This window comes from Rhincodon typus, chromosome 40 (genome assembly GCF_021869965.1).
Source record: "Rhincodon typus isolate 14 chromosome 40, sRhiTyp1.1, whole genome shotgun sequence".
NCBI lineage: Eukaryota > Metazoa > Chordata > Chondrichthyes > Orectolobiformes > Rhincodontidae > Rhincodon > Rhincodon typus.
Genome location: NC_063371.1, coordinates 6,225,157 through 6,242,610, shown reverse-complemented (window position 1 = coordinate 6,242,610; position 17,454 = coordinate 6,225,157). Strand labels below are relative to the sequence as shown.

At 41.7% G+C, this 17,454-nt stretch overlaps 1 protein-coding gene across 1 annotated transcript in view; it reads right to left on the bottom strand.

Annotated features, from left to right (window-relative positions):
• The window catches only part of nsd3 (nuclear receptor binding SET domain protein 3), a 108,169-nt gene extending 93,644 nt beyond the window's left edge, over window positions 1–14,525 (bottom strand). The window contains exon 1 of the mRNA XM_048618684.1: window positions 14,018–14,525. The gene's annotated coding sequence lies outside the window, so the exon portion shown is untranslated. The remainder of the gene's footprint in view (window positions 1–14,017) is intronic.
• Between the last annotated feature and the right edge of the window lie 2,929 nt (window positions 14,526–17,454).

The following is a 17,454-nucleotide window of genomic DNA, read 5'->3' as shown; positions in this document are numbered from 1 at the left end:
TTGCCCTAGACGTGCGGTGAGCCACTGCAGTCCATGTGGTGTCAGGAGGGCACCCACAGTGCAAGTGGGGAGGAGGCCCTGTAATACTTGTGAAAAAAATGCAATTTGCCACCACCTTCAATTAATTAAGGTCAAACAATAACTCACAGGACAAAACTGGTAAATGACAAGTAATATTTAGAAATGAATTATGGTAGACAAGTTGGGCCAGCATTTACGTCCAGTTTGCAGATTGCTGGTTTTTCCTTCTGGGAATCTAGTGGGAAATGAATTCTAAAGATATATTAAAGAAATAGACCAAGTACACTGCAGCTACACTGGCCTAGCATGCAGTTCATACATCCATGACCAAATAATAAGAAACATCCTGGCTGAACTTTTAACGCCATGTCCCCTGGAACTCAGAAGAATGAGAGGCAATCTCACTGAAACATTGGAAGGTACACAAAAGCCAAAATGAACTGCTGGATAATCTGGAGTTCTGAAACACAAATAGAAAGTGCTGCAGAAAATCAGTCAGTCAATCTGCCAGTGTCAGTTGGAGAGAACCAGAGTTAACTTCTCAAGGCCACTGTGATTCTTCTTAAGAAACCCCAAGCTTGGTTTTTCTCTCTCCAAACATGTTGGTGGACCTCCCAAAATCTTGTAGGGGCTCAGTAAAACAGCTACTGAGAGATTTTTTCTCCTGCCCCATGAATCTGTATCCTCAGGGTAAGGTCAGCCATGATCCAACTGAAAGGCAGAGCAAATTCAACTGGCTATATGTCCTGCTCCTATTTATTATGCTGTTGTGTTTGGACCGAAGTACAGTCATGCAGAAGCTCCAACTTCCACAACTTCACTTGGCTGACCAGGGATTCCAACAGTTTTTAATGCCTCGTTACTGGAGTATGCTGGAATGATTTGGAGGTTACTGCTCAGAATGTTTGGGCATAATATGAAGACATTGTTTTTGGCCACCAGGTTTTTTGGTGGGGCTCAAACCCGGAGCATCCAGATCAATGACAGGGATACTAGCCACTGCTCCTTTAATCCTCTACTTCTAATGGCATTCACATTGCCCTTTTAAAGTAATTTTTAAAAAAAACACAAGGCCTGCAAAATAGAACTCTTGACCCTGAGCCACAGAAAGGAGAGATCTTCAGGCTGATGATTGAAAGCTTTGCCAAAGGACTTGGTTATAAGCATTGTTTCAAAGGAAGAAAGTGATGCAGAGAAATTTCAGGATGAAATTCGAAGGCTAAAAATTTAGATGCCAGGGGCAGAGTGACTAAAATTCAAGATGCTTAACAGGTCATAATTCAAGGAGTGCAGATATTACAAAGGATTGTACAGCAGATGGGTTTATAGAGAAAGAAACATGAAACATCAGAGCACAGACATCACAAAGGACTGGACAGCAAAGGGGACTACAGAGGTAAAAGTGTAAAATATCAGACCTGAAGTAGGATATTTGACCCCGGAGCCTGCCCTGCCATTCAATATGATCATGTACCCTGTGCCCATTTCTCCCAATTTCCTTCAATTCCTTTCACTAAGAAGGACTGCACCTACATCTTTCTTCAATGTTTTGGCCTCAATGGTTTCTTCTGGCAGCAAATTCCACAGACTCACCATTCTCTGGGTGGAAAAGTTCTGAAGAAGTGTCAATGGACCCGAAACGTTAATACTACTTTCTCTCCACAGGTGCTGCTAGACTTGCTGAGTTTTTCTAGCAATTTCTGTTTTTGTTTCTGAAGAAATGTCTCCTCAACTCTGCCTAGACCTAATGCTTAGACTGTGACCCCTGGTTCTAGAATCCCCACTCACTGCGAAATCCTTTCTGCAGCTACCCTGTCTTATCCTGCTTTAATTTTATCGATTTCTAGGAGATCTCTCTTCATTCTTCTAAACTCCAGTGAATAGAATCCTGAACAATCCAGTGTCTCCTGCCATCCAGGCATCAGTCTTAGTTGCACTTGTGTGAACAGCAGCAGTAATTTTTCACACAGCAAGCTCCCACAGATAATTGTCTTTTCATGATATTGGTTGATGGATAAATGTTGGCTGTAAAGCAAGAAGCCTCTCCAGCTCTTCTTTAAAGTAAAACATTAGGTCTTTAATATCCACCTGTAAAGATAGTCTGGGCCTTGGTTTAAAGTCTCTTCGAAACACTTTGAAAGATTTCATTACAAACCCAAGAATGCGGCATTTGTGCAGAACTGCAGTGCAGTCTAAACCTCGATTTTGTCCTCAACTCTTCTGGAATATAGCTGCAGCTGATTTCAATTTTCCCAATCATCTCAATTGGTCGTACTCATATCAGAAGGTCCTGAGTTCAAGTGTGAAACCAGAAACAAAAGTGCAAAAATGCAGCTGGAGACTCAGGCTCCTTTGAAATGCGATGGAGGGCTAAATTTTCACTCATACCGTCTTTCTGATGACCATTCAGCTGAGGCTGACTTTGGTCTTTGAGACAGATGTAAAAGATCCTTTGGTGTTATTTCAAAGAAGCGTTGGGCAATATCTGCAGTGTCCTTGCCAATATTTATCACTTAATCAACACCATAAAGAAAAGATGATTTAGTCATTGCAGTTTTAATGTTTGTTACGTTTCCCTGTGAGCAATTTGCTTTGAATTTTGCCAACACTACAACGGTAATTACAGTTTAATCATACTTCTTTGGCTGTAAAGCATTCTGGAACATCTGAATTTGCGAAAGACACTCTATAAATATAAATCTTTCTTCCATTCTGCACTTGTATCTCCCCTCCAAAAGATGTCACCTTTGCCAACTTGGCTTCACATTTCTTTCCACAATCCTGAACCAAATCAATGAGCCCTGGTAAATCTTCATCCTCAAAATAGCTGCTGGCCGAAGCTGTGTGCTTTCTTTAGCCAAAGAAATAAGACCATTCATACAGAAGAAGAAGCATTTGATGCCAATTAACTATGTTTACACTTCCAAGCTCTTATGAAACACATGCTTCAATGGGCACCAGTTAAGGTCACTGTATCCTCTGCCCAAATTGTTCATTAATAAGAGAATGTCACCATGCTAACTGACCAGAGAACATCTCATTCTGTCCTCAACTTGCATCCACATACAATTTCCAATTAGAGTTCAAAAGTAAAATCCTGGAACTGGAACAGTTGTGATCAAAAGTCATGACGTAAAACATTAATTCTCTTTCTCTCTCCACACTTGTCACCAGACCTGCAGAACAGCTCCAACATTTTCTGTATTTATTGAAGTGGGAGGTATTAGATGGAAATCGAGTGTCTAAATGCTGCTTGATTTGACCCTGCTAGTGTGAAACATAAAGGGAAACTGTCATTGCCTGCCCTACATTGAAGGTTGGAAGCTGAATCTGGTTTTTGTTTCTCTCTCTCTCCTTCCAATTGGATTAACGCTCACGTTTTTCGAACACATTTTTTTCATTGTCCTTTCAAGGCAGGTCAGTGTCACCATCAAGGCCAGCATTTCTTACACATCCCAAATTAACCTTAACCTGTGTGGCTGTGAATCCACTTCAGAAAGCAGTTAAGCATTAACCACATTGCAGTGAATCTCGTGTCAGATCTGCAGGACCAATCGGGTCAAGGCATTAGTTAGATTTACTTCCCTAAAGGAGTCAGTGACTTAGATGGATTTTAACAAAAAATTGTGACAATTTAATGGTTGCCATTCACATGACAAGTTTTATATTCCAGATTGATTGGATGTAAGTTCCACAAATTGCCATGCTGACATTTGAAATTGAGTCCCTAGATCATAAGCCTGGGCCTAAGGAAAACTAGTCTCGTGGCATTACCACAATTTACTGTCTCCCTAATGGATAATTTAAATAACGGTGGAATAAATCTGCATTTTATATCAGTGGATGATCCATCTCAGCCTCTTCGAGTGGTCCTCAGCATCACAGATGCCAGGCCTCAGCCAATTCAAATCACTCCACGTGATATCAAGAAAGAGTTGGAGGCACTGGATGCTGCAAAGGATATGAACCCTGACCAACATTCCGAAAATAAGACTGAAAACTTGTGCTCCAGAACTTGCTGCACCCCTTGTCAAGCTGTTGCACACTGGTATCTATCTGCCAAGTGGAAAATTGCCAGGTGTGTCCTGTGCACAAAGAGCAGGACAACTCCAACCTGGCTAATTACTGCCCCATCAATCTACTCTCAATCAATAGTAATGTGACAGATAGTGTCACCAACGGATAAATGTGGTGGTGACAAGAGCAGTTCAAAGACCAGGAATCCTGCAGGGAGTCACTCCCCAAAACGTGTTCATCATCCTCAAGGCACAAGTATGATAGAATACTCCCTACTTTCCTGGATGGGTGCAGCTCCAGCAACAGTCAAGAAGCTTAACACAATCCAGAATAAAGCAACCCTCTTGATTGGCACCACATACAGGACCATCCGCTCCCTCCACCACCGACACTCAGTAGTATGAGTATGTACTATCTATAAAATGCACTGCAGAAATTCACCAAAGATCCTTCAACAGCACCTTTCAAACCCATGACCACTTCTATGTCAAAGGACAAGGGCAGAAGATATCTGGGAAAGCCGCCAGCTGCTGGTTCCCCTCCAAGCCACTCACCATCCTGACTTGGAAATATATTGTTGTTCCTTCACTGTCGCTGGGTCAACATCCAGGAATTCCCTCCCAAAGAGCATTGTGGGTCGACCTACAGTGCATGACCTGCATAGCTCCAAGAAATCAGCTCACCACCACCTTCTCAAAGGCAACTAGGTATGGGCAATAAATGCTGGTCAGCCAGTGATGCCCACATCCCATGTGCGAATGAGAAAAAGCATGAAACAATGAAGATAAATTCCCAATGAATTGATTTTGCCAGTAATGACGAAGTGATAACAACAGGCATTGCAAGAATGCCTTTCCCTTCTTGGAATTGTTTCAAGGAATCTTTCGTTTCCATCTAACCTAATCATGATAACATATCAATTTTCAACTTCTAGTGCCTGATTTGAAAACTTGGGACTTATCTGGACTACAACAGTTTCAAAGAGGAAAAACCACTGATTGAAAAAAGGCTGAAGTAATCATCTGAGCACAGTTTGAGCCAAGCTTCATGAAACCGTCAAAACACAAAAACCAAACTGAACAGGAATTTACATTATTATCAACCAAGACTGAAGCAAGTCAAAGCTGTTAGAGTTGTATCCCTTTAAGAAGGTCACATGTTGGAGATTAAAAAATGACAGTGATTTTCCAGCTTGAAGACAAGGAACTCAGACATTGAAATGCACAAAGCAGCTGTATTTCAGGGAGATAATTTTGGGAAACAACAGAGAAAATGAAGTTGTAATTTGAACTGGAGAAGGCTTTCTCTTTCTGTCCTTTGTCTCTCAGTCTCTCAAGGACAAAATACCCAGTGGTAATTCAAACTGGAGAGAAACAGCCAAACACCAAGATCTCAATGCTATCAGAAATATTCCCTACCCAACTGTAGTCTCAGGTAAACCTAACACCTCATGAACCCTAAGGATTTGAAATTGCATTTTCTTCTGTTTGGACGTGACACTGTCCCTTTTTAGATTTTTTATTTGCATTGTGTGAATGTTTGATCTCACATCATTATTTTTCTCTGTGTTCATTTACGCAGATTACAAATCTCCCTTCATTAGTTAACATAGGTATCTGGGATTTTGACAATTCCAGCAATGTTGTAAATTAGGTCCAAGACATTTGTTCCACATGCAAGCTTGTAGAAGAAATAAGGCACCTCAAAGCCATCTTGTGAGATAACATCTACCATGATCAGATAATTTTTGACTGCATTTTACATCAATCATGAATGAGTCTTAGGCCATCACATTTGGTTTGGAAAGTGCTCAGATTACTCTGAAAGAGTAAATAACTCAAGTGTTTTAGCAACAGGTGAAGCTAGGTATTTCACACATTTAGAATATAAGCCATGCTCGCAACAAACATAATGCTGTGGTCAAGCCAAAAGTCACGTGCCGATGATACAACTGAGTAATGTAGCATCTGAACTGCATTGCCAGCATGCTGCCAGATAAGTCAGCTATACATCCTTATGACTGTGTGATGATGTCAAACAAGACATCCTTTTGGTTGTTCACTATAACTAAAGTCGTGACTCTAGCCATCCAGACTGCCTTACAAAACGCAGAACACTATGTCCAAAATTAGATGTAATTGTGCAATTGGGCACCATTTGCTAAATAATCCCATGCTGCAAACCAATTTAGGATTGTCAGCCTCGCTTGGAGTATGCCACACCTTCTTGGACTGGAAGGTACATACATTAATATACAGGCCATGTTCATTGTAGACAGAAAGAAAATGTAAACATACTGCACTGGTTCAATTCAGCAAAGTAGGTGATAACCATTTGCTCGTTAATGGCTTGTTCGATCAACATCAACCTACCGGATTTAAAATTTAAACAAAGTTTGCCAGATAACTGTCAGTCATGATTAACTGGTGCATTCTCCATAGCAACACCACTATCAATCAGAGTTCACTTGATAACCAAATTAGTACATTCCTCTCATACACGTGAGATGTCTTTCCCTTTTACTTTGGTATTTCATGTGAGTTGTCCTGACAAATGTAAGACAAACAAAAGTGATAAAATATGTTTTTTTAGCATACTGAAATTCTCTACTTCCAAACCGCTACAAAAAGTGGAATAGTTAAAAGTTGTTCTCAACTAGGATGTTGTTGAGTTTAATTTGTCAGGCTACTATTTGGCTGACACTGCTGTTTTAGTATTTGAAACTACAGAATATATATGTTTGGAGAATTTTCATGGCTGTGTCGTGAAACAAATAGCCAAGACATGTTTAAGATAAAAGGTGGAACAATTGAGACAAGGTGGTAAAAAGATTGAAATCTTGAATCTTGCTGAAAAGAGAGACCTGTTGCCAAAGCTTTTGCAGTCATCAGGAAAAAAATGCAAAAATGCCAAATTTCCAAACATCATGACAATTTATACTGTGGGAGGGAAGTGGTTAAATGGTGAGGGAAGAATAGGTGGAAATGGAGAAGAGGAAATGTATGAATGATTGAATGGTGCTTCAGTAATGTATCTCTCTTTTCAGCAATATTCAATAGATTGAAAAATGAATTGTGGATGCTGAAAATCTGAAACAAACACAGAAATTGCTGGAAAAGTTCAACAGGTCTAGCAGCATCTGTGGAGAAAAATCTGAGTTAACGTTTCAGGTCCAGTGTCCCTTCCTTGCTGGACCTGAAATGTTAACTCTGATTTCTCTCCACAGATGCTACAAGACCTGCTGAGCTCTTTCAGCAATTTCTCTTTTTGTTTTGACAGATTGACATCTGTTATGTTACGAACATGCAACAAATGCAGGCCATTATCCCCCTCTAGCCTGTCCCAGTAACTAATATATTTTGGCTGATCTGCAGCTGAACTTCATACACCTACCTTTGCCCCGTGTAGCTCCTATGCTGCTGAAACCCTCATCTGTGCTTTTCTTACCTCGAAACTAACAACTCCAGTGCACTCCCGGTCAGCCTGTCAGGTTCCTCCTTTTGTAATTTTGAAATAATTTCAAAACTTTGCTGCCCATATCTGAACTTGATGAAAATCCATTCACCAACTGTCCCTGTGTTCATGGACCTCCAGTGGTTGACAGTTAACAAACACCTCATTTTAAAGGTCTTATCCTTCTTTATAAATTCTTCCATAACCTAGCCGCTTGTTACCTCTATAATCCCCTCCAGCCGCACAATGTTCCTCTAATTTTGCTCTCTTGAGCATCCCTGCTTTTAATTGTGCCACTTTCAGCAGTGGTGCTTTCAGCTGCCTGAACTCTGGAATTCCTTCCCTAACCTTCACCGTCTTTTGATTTTCCTCTCCTCTTAAAAGCTGCTGCAGATATTTGCAGGAAGTAGACACTCTCTAAAAGAAGACAAAGTTGGCATAAGGGGGGCATTTTCAGGCTGGCAACTTGTAACCAGTTGAGTGGCAGAGGGATCAGTGCAGGGATCACAATTATTTATGATATATATTAATGACCTGGATGAGGAAAGTGAATGTATTATAGCTGAGTTTGCAAATGACACAAAATAAGTTGGGAAGGTAACTTGTGAGGATGACACAAAGAGTCTGCTGAGGATGTAGACAGATTTACCAAATGGGCAAAAACTTGGCAGATGGAATACAGTGCGAAAAAAATGTGAGGTTATGCACTTTGGCACAAAGAACACAGAGCGAAATATTATTAAAATAGAGAAAGATTTCAAAAAGCTATAGTAGAGAAGGATTTGGGAGGTTTTGTGCAGTAGTCACAAAAAAAAAAAATCGCAGACAGGTTCAGCAGGTATTAGGAAAGGCAAACGGAATGTGGGCCTTTATTTCAAAATGAATTAAATATAGAAACAGGGAAGTCTTGCTAAAACTAGACAAAAACTAGTAAGGCACAGCTGTAATATTGTCAACAGTTTTGGTCCCTTTGTCTCGGTAATGACCTACCGGCATTGGAAACAGTACAGAAAGGTTCATGAATTTGATCAAGGGAGTGGAGGGATTGTTTTATGAAGAAAGATTGAGTAAGTTGGGCCTGTACTCTTTGGAGTTTAAAAGAATGAGACAGGACCTGGTCAAACACATAAGATTCTTAGATTATTCGACTGGTAAATGTGAAAAGGTTCTTTCCCTTGTGGGAGGGTCTAGGACCAGGGGGCAGAATCTAAAAATAAGAGGTCACCTCTTTAAGACAGAGATGAGGAGGAATTTCTTTTCTCAGAAGGTAGTGAATCTATTGAATTCTGTATCAGAGGGCTGCTGAGATTGGATCAGAGTATATTTAAGGCTGAGATGGATAGTTTCTTCATCAATAAAGGAATTGGGGGATATGGGGAAAAGGCAAGAAAGAGGAATTGAGTGAAAAGATATGCCAGTTAGGTGGATTGGACATGCTAAATTGCCCATCATGTCCAGGGATATGCAGGCTAAGTGGACAGGCCATGGGAATTGCAGGGTAATAGGGATCGGTATGGACGCAATGGGCCAAATGGTCTGCTTCCACACTGTAGGGAATTCTATGATTACCAGGTCAGCTATAATCTCATTGAATGGTGGAGGAGACCTGATGGGCTAAATAGCCCAATTCTGCGCTGATGGCTTACAGTCTTATGATTTTTAAAGCATTGAAAAACTGCACCAAGAACAGGGTTTGATTTGTATGCCAAGTATAAAAGCGAACCACCAGTGTGCGAGGTCAGCATTTTTGTTGTTTGCCACTTGGAATCCTCTCTGTGTAGTTGTGTCTTAAATTCCTGTGCATTTTTGCTTGCTTAATTCCTTGCACCCACTTTACTTAAAAGGTACTGCCAAGTAAAAAATCTTTTGTGGTGTGAAAATTTGAGGCTGATGACTGATGTTTTGGTGAAAATAAAACTGTGGGGTATTGGGCTATGTCAAGGGAAAAGCCACGAATATACAAAGCATTATTTCTGAGGCTGAAAAAATGGGGGTCATCATATTCATCATATTCCCCAGTTCAATTTATACACCACAATCTATAGCACCTCTTTGACCCATCTTTTGATCATCTTCCCTTTCTTACTATTCACTTATGGGATGATGCTCGCTAAGCCAACATTTATTGCCTACCCCTAATTTCCCAGAGTGCAGTTAAGAGTCAACCAAATTGCTGTTGGTTGGTAGCCACATGTCAGCCAAACCAGATGAGGATGACGGATTTCCTTCCCTAAATAACATTAGTGAACCAGATGGATTTTTTCTGACAGTCGGCAATAGATTCATAACCAACATTGGTGCCTTAATTTCAGATTTTTATTGAATTTACATTGCACCATCTGTTGTGATGGGATTTGAACCTGGGTCTCCAGAACATTAGCTGAGTTTCTGGATGAACAGTTCAGCAATAGCACTGCTTAAGCCATTGCCTCTCCTCAAAATATCCTCCCCACTAACGCCCTCTGCCACGCCCACCCAACGTCTCTAAATGTAATAACATTCCTGTTCAGGGCCTTGATGTGATTTGCTATGTTAAAAGTGCCATGGAAATAAACTGAGATAACAAGGTGTAGAGCTGGATGAACACAGCCGGCCAAGCAGCATCACAGGAGCAGGAAAGCTGACGTTTCAGGCCTAGAGGGAAGGGTCTAGGCCCGAAACATCAGCTTTCCTGCTCCTCTGATGCTGCTTGGCCTGCTGTGTTCATCCATCTTTATACCCTGTTATCTCAGATTCTCCAGCATCTGCAGTTCCTACTATCTCATGGAAATAAACTGTTGTTGTTCTCTTCTTTAGGAAATTGGACTAAGATTTGGTTTTATAAAGGAATTACACAGGCTATATTTCTGTCCAGGAAAAAATGACAGAGTAATAACTAAAAGATAATTTTCTTTTGTTTTAATAGTTTACCATTCAACAGTGTGTGCATTTGAACTTGGTTGAGTGCAATGAATGCATGTGTAACTGTAGATGATATTCTTTCACTGCAGTGCGAGCAACATCTTAGCAACTCCATCTCCCCTTAATAATAAATTTGCTTGAGCATTGGACATCGAAATAAGCAGGCCATTTGCAACAACAAAGAAAATTTGGAGGTATCTTACTTGGATTACACACTTTCAGTGTCTGAATCAATCTGATTCATGCTGTACTCAAGCATTAATAGCTTATAAAGCACAGTAATTTAATACTCTATTTTAGGAATTCATTAGTCTTAATGCTGTCAATTCTGAATGCAGAATTTTAGGATCTACATTTAAACAAGTACAGTAACAAATACCAATTTATTTTGACTGCAGAAATTATTTTTAAAAATACTCACTATGCCCGTTCTCTGCACAGCTGTTTGTTGAAAGTCCTTTACGACAAGCCTGTACAGGAAGTTTCTTGCATAAAGTAGCAGACTGCAACATGCCCAATATTTTAACTGAATCGTTAAATCAGTCACACACTTTTTGAACGTAGCACTTATGTTCCTGCGACAGTTTTAGTCTGTGTTGGGAATTTGCCTAAACCATTACACCATCGAGCTGAGTAAACAGAAAGACATCTTCTGTCACTGCAAAAATCATAATCCTTGGGTTTACATTGTTGGAAACTGAAATATGGACATCCTGTAACTGAACTCAAGATATTTTCGTTACGTAGACACTTTTTGTCAGCTGTGGCTCAGTTGGTAGCACTGAAGCCACTGAGTCAGAAGATTATGTGTTCAAATCTCACTCCAGGAGTTGAGTACACGAACCATGGATGATCTTCCAATGCTTTACTGGGGGACTTTACCTGAGGTGCTGCCTTATGGAGAGACTCTGAAGTCTCTCAGGTTGATTTAAAAAAAACATCACATGGCACGTTTTCGACAAGTGTTCTGAGCAATATTTATCTCACAATCAACATCCCAAAAAACAAATAATCTGGACATTATCTGGAACTTTGGCTATCCTACATCTCCTCTTTAAGGTAGTCCCTTTGTCATTTTCCTGCCAAACTTTGATTCCAATTTTTCCAGGACAGGAGAGATCCATAATCATCCCAATCGACACCATCTAATTAAAGTATTGTTTCTCTGGATGGCTTGTTGTGCTTTTCCCTCGATGATCGAAACTTTATGAAAATGCTCCTGGATGTTTTTCAGAAAATGTTACTGCTCTCAGCCTTTACACTGTTCCTCACCTGGTCTAGATTAGTATAATTAAATGCACTCCTCTGTACTTGTTGCATCATCTCAATAAGTTTCTTTAAAATTTGATCTGGCACACCTTTTGCACTATTTGATGCCGATAAAATACACCCTGTCATGTCGTAGCATGTCTCTTAACTAACCAAATCAATCTTTTCCCTTATTGTTCCATATCATCGTCTCCCTTCTGTAATGTAATGTTATTTTCTGTCAATACTGGCAATTCTTCTCTTGGACTTCCCTCCTTGCCAAACTTAGTATCTGACAAAATTTTGGCCCAGGCCAATTTTTGAGGCAGGTCTGCCTTATTATTAAAATATTGTATTTCCTTGTGGGTCACATGCACCTGCAACTCACCAACCTGACTTACGACACAAAGCGTTTTCATGGTAATGCCAATTTTGAACTCACTGCATTCTACTTGATTTTATTCTTTCATGCAACGTGTGCATCACCGACAAGGCCAATGTTTATTGTCCTTCCTTTATGGCCCTTGAGAAAGTGCTGATGAGTTGCTTTCTTGTACTTGCACTGTTGCAAACAAATAGATGATTATTTTCTACTCAAGTGAAATTTCCCAATCCTTCAAATACCTTAAATAAAAGTGAAATACTGCGGATGCTCGAATTCAGAAATAAAAACAGAATATCTTGGGGAAACAAGACTCAGGAGGTCTGGCAGCATCTGTGGAGAAAGAAACAGAGTGAATAGTGTGAAACAAAGTCAAGTTCAGTGTCACCCTTCTTCAGAAGAAGTCTATGAAAGCAAGAGGGTAGGTGGGAGTAGGTGTGTAGAACAACATTTGAAGAGGAAATTAAGAATCTGAGAATGGAAACCAAAGACTAAGGAAAAAATGCATTTATTGTTGTCAGACAAAGTAAAGTTTGGGTCTTGTTAATGATTGGCTATGCTTGTAATAGATGCTGCTGCTTTTGACATTGAAATGAAGCATAATCATTTGAGAAATGCTACAGTTGGAAAGTTCACAAAGAAATACAGGAGAAATAAACTTGGTGTGCCCAGCTCCAACTCAGCTATCAGATCCACACATAGCACCAGCCCCAAACCCTGCCGGGTCTTCACCATCCCCCCAGACTTCCCCCTCACTGAGGACGAGCGGTCAGTCCTCAGCAAAGGACTCACCTTCATTCCCCTCCGCCCACACATCAATGAATTCCGTTCACGCTTGGACGTCGAACACTTCTTCTGCCGCCTCTGCCTCCGCGCCTATTTCTTTATCCGCCAGTCTAACCCACCCTCCTACAAACCCGTTCTCCCGCCTCCAACACATCCCATCCTCCTGGTCACCACCTCAAGGCTTCCTACCCTCCCTTGACCTCTTCATCTCCAACTGACATTGCGCATTGATCGCCTCAACCTCCTCACCCCTCTCACTTACACCAACCTCTCCTCCAGCTCCACACTGTGTTATCTCTGACTGGAGCATCTGCAGTTCTTACTATCTCAGTGAGCAAAATTTTTTTTGCAGAAAAGAATCAAATAAGCTGAAGCAAGAATTAATAAACTGAATTAACTCCAGCTGTAAGCATTGCTTTTTGGTATGATTTATTGCAACTTCTCTGATATACAGAAAGCTCTGATGCATTGATTTCCATTAGATCCAATGGAAGCCCACAGGGCAACATAAATGCAGTTCAGGTATTCAAAAACGCACACAAATCCAGAGAAATTAACATTATCTAGGATTACTTAAAACAAGTTAATTATATATGTCCTGTTAATAAATATTTCAAAAGATGCACAAGAGTGCAGCATTCAAAGACATTTAAAATAGGGAAAAAGGTACGAGTGGGAAGCAGATAAACCAGTTGTATGAAGGCCATTATAACGAAAACAGATTATGAGCACAAGAAACAGAAGATCGAACTTTATTCGGGTCCAAGTCCTGTTTTCTGTCTTGGACAAATGTGGAAATGAGGCTTTATCATGAATTTTCGACATGAGAGAAGGAAAAGGTGGTACAAGAGATACAGCAAGCGAAAGGGTAAGAGTGAAAATGCCAGAAGTAAAAAGCAGGTGAGACAACATATGTGCAGAGAGAAACAGAGTTAACGCTTCGGTATAATGATCTTTCCATCGAAGTATGTTGTGACGGGGGAACAGAGAAATGAGCTTTCAGCCCTTGGGGCAGCGATGCTGAAGAAGAGGCTGTGGTAATGGATTGTTGACACATTGCTTCGTTAACGGATTTTGAATATTAATCGTGAAACTATCTTTAGAAACGCCGTTTGCAAGTATTTTAAACTAATTGGATGGTTAAAGAATTCAGAGACTCTTCACTCTTTCGACTTCTTTCACGAAACTGCAAAAAAGAAACTAACCAACCTCCAGAAGGGAGCGGACGCAGACAAATGGCTGGGGCCGAAAGAAACAAGTGTTGAAAGTCTCGCACACGGGTGGACCCAAGCATGCCGCTTTCCTCTGGAAGCTGCCGTGACATTAGAGATGTCAGTCGTTAACCCTGGACCCCCTCGTCCAGGTGGTCCGGCAGCTCAGCTGGCCCCACCCCACCTCCTCCGCGTGCCATTGGTCCCGAAACCTGTCAATCCGGATTCCCGGCCTTGCCGTTGGTGCTCCCAGCCATCAATCACTGGGGAGAGGCGGGGCCGTGGATCGAAGCCGCAGGGTGGGTGGTCCGCGAGACGGTTTGACGGTTGGTGACCCCCACCCCGTGACCCCGGCCGTTATGTCTCGAGGCCGGCGGCAGTTACCGGGTCCCGCCGGCCGCGCTATGATGGCGACGCTGCTTCTGTAAAGGACGATTCCCTCAACCCTCCCCCGCCTCCCCCCAAACAGCCTACTCACACCGGTTGAGGAGAGGGAGAACGGGTAACACCAAACCCCTCCCTCCCCACGGAGGAGGAGTGGTGGGGGGGGCCTCATCCCGGTGAGCGTGCGGCGTAACGACGAGGGAGAAGCGACGAGCTGCGGCCCACAGAAATGCATAGCCCCAACGCATGGATAAGGGGAGGGGAGCCTGATGTTTCCATGGAAACGGGCCGCACCCTGGGATGCTACCCACTCCATCCATTAATGCTGCTGCAGCTCTTTCAAGACCTGCAGCCAGTCCCCGAACCTGTTGACTACAATACCGTACGCTTTTTTGACCATCACGTTTGCTGCCGGCCTTAACTGCAGGTCTGGCTTCCTTTTATCTGAGAGGACAACCAGGTGGTTGTCAAGGTGGCGGTTTGGATTGATGGTGCACCAAAGTGTGGGTCACTGTTGCACTTCGGCTGTACCATGACTTGACGGAGCGGATGTGCAACTCCTCATCAGGAGTTCAGTTACTGAAGAGGTTACAACTACAGGACTGTAGAAATGATTCAGCACAGAAGGGGACCCTTGGGCCCATCTTGTCTATGCCAACCAAAGTCACCCAGATTTCCTTCCTAAACCCATCTTCAAGCCCATGGACCCATATCCCTGCAGCTTACATACTTACACATACTTTTAAGAAAGTGTTTGGGTCTCTGTCTCCACCACTAACTCAGGCAGCGAATTCCAGACACCCACCACTTTGCACAAAACATGTATTTCCTCATGTCCCCTTTACTCTTTCTGCCGCTTAGCTTGTATCTATGACCCTTGATGTTCAAACTCTGTGCCAAGGGAAGCAGGTTCCTCTTGCCTGATCTATCTCTATTGCTTGCAATTTTGCAGACTTCAATCATGTCACCCTTTAGCCTTCTCTATTCCAAGGAAAACAACCCCAACGTCTTCAATCTCTCCTCATAGCAGCAATTCCTCAGCTCGGGCAACATTCTACTAAATTTTCTCTGCACCTTCTCCAGAGCTGGAGTGCCCAGGAGGCTGAGAGGTGACCTTATAGGGGTTTATAAAATCATGAGGGGCATAGATAGGGTAAATAGATAACGTCTTTTCCACAGGGTGGGGGAGCCCAAAACTAGAGGGCATTGCTTTAAGGTGAGAGGGATAAAGATTTAAAAGGAACCTAAGAGGCAACTTGTTCAAACATAAGGCATTACGTGTATGAGCTACCAGAGGAAGTGGAGGAGGCTGGTACAATTACACCATTTAAAAGGGTATATTAATAGAAGGGTTTAGAGGGATATAGGTCAAATGCTGGCAAATGGGATGAGATTTATTTAGGATATCAGGTCGGCATGGATGAGTTGGACCGAAAGGTCTGTTTCCATGCTATATATGTCTATGACAGCAATTGCGTCCTTCCTGTACTATGGTGACCAGAACTGCACTCAATACTCCAGTTGTGGCCTCACCTGTATCTTATACAATTTCATCATTGTATCCCTACTTTTGTATTCTGTACCTCTGCCAATGAAGGAGTGCAATCATATGTCTTTTTTACCACCGAATCTACCTGGACTGTGACGTTTGAGGACCTGTGCATTCGCATGCCAAGATCTCTCACTTCATCTACACCTCTCACTGTATTCCATTTTATTGTATGTTCCCTTTAACTGTTTGACCTCCCTGAACGCAATCTCTCACACTTCTCAGAGTTGAACTCCAACTGCCACTTTCCTGCCCATTCCACCAACCCAACTATATTATTTTGGAGCTTACAGCTATCCTCTACACTATCTGCCACATGGCCAATTTGTTTTGTCTGCAAATTTCCCAATGTGCCTCCCAGGTTCAAGTCCAAATCGTTGATGTATACTGAGCCCTGTGGAACACCACATGAAACAGCTTTCTTTTCACAAGGGCTGCCATCCACCATGACTGTTCGTTTCCTGTTACTTAGCCAACTTTGGATCCAATTTGACACATTACCCAGTATTCCATGGCTTTTTCAACCTGTGGTAGTTTTTGAAATGCCTAACTAAAATCTTTAATATAGACAATATCCACTGCACTGCCCTCTTTGATCCTCATCACTTTCTCAAAGAATTCAATCAAATTTGTAAGGCATGGCATTCCCTTACCAAAGCTATGCTGACTATCCCTGACAAGTCCATGCCTTTCTAAGTGAATGTTATTGTATTCCAGTAAGGCTGTCCGAACTGATACTGCACAACTGAAGTGCACCATCAAACCAAGTCTTAAGATGGCCATTCAGTCTCCCAATTGGAGCAAGGATTTAAATTTGTTGTCTCCAGACACCATGTGACCATATCAGTGGTGCTACCAGATGTATTTCTTGTTTGACTGGAATAGTCCTTGACGTGGTGGTGTTCAGAAGAATGAACAATGTCATTGAATCTTAAAAGATACTGCGAGGATCTGACCAGTTGTGGGATTATCCTAGAAGAATAGACAGTTAGGGGAAGGGATTTGAAGGATTTGGTGGAGGCTAAATATAAGGACATTCTAACTTATGTTATCACTTCACTGAAAAGGAAGCTGTCATGACTTGATAAAGAAACCATAACTAAAATCGAGCAAATTAGCAAAGCGTAAAGTTCTTCCAAAGCTCACTTATACACCTTATCAAGTATATGGCTCACAAAAATGTTACAATCAGTGTTCGCATTGGTTTTCAACAATGTGTACAGCGGACAAAATAAGATTGCTTGAATTGTGAAAAAAATGGATTGACATTGATTAACATTTAAATTTGAGGCTTGCTAGGATGTGGGAAGTAAATTGAGCAGTCAATGGTAGTGTTGCAAGAAGAGCTTTGTCTACATTGAAAGTTGTCGACATTGAAAATGATGTGGAAAGCAGCTTCAGTAGCAGATGGCTGAGGTAGAACTTAAGGCTGGCCAAGTTGTGGAGCTGGAAGGCATCTGTGTCATGGGAGATATTGTTCAGAATTTTAGATTGGAATCAAG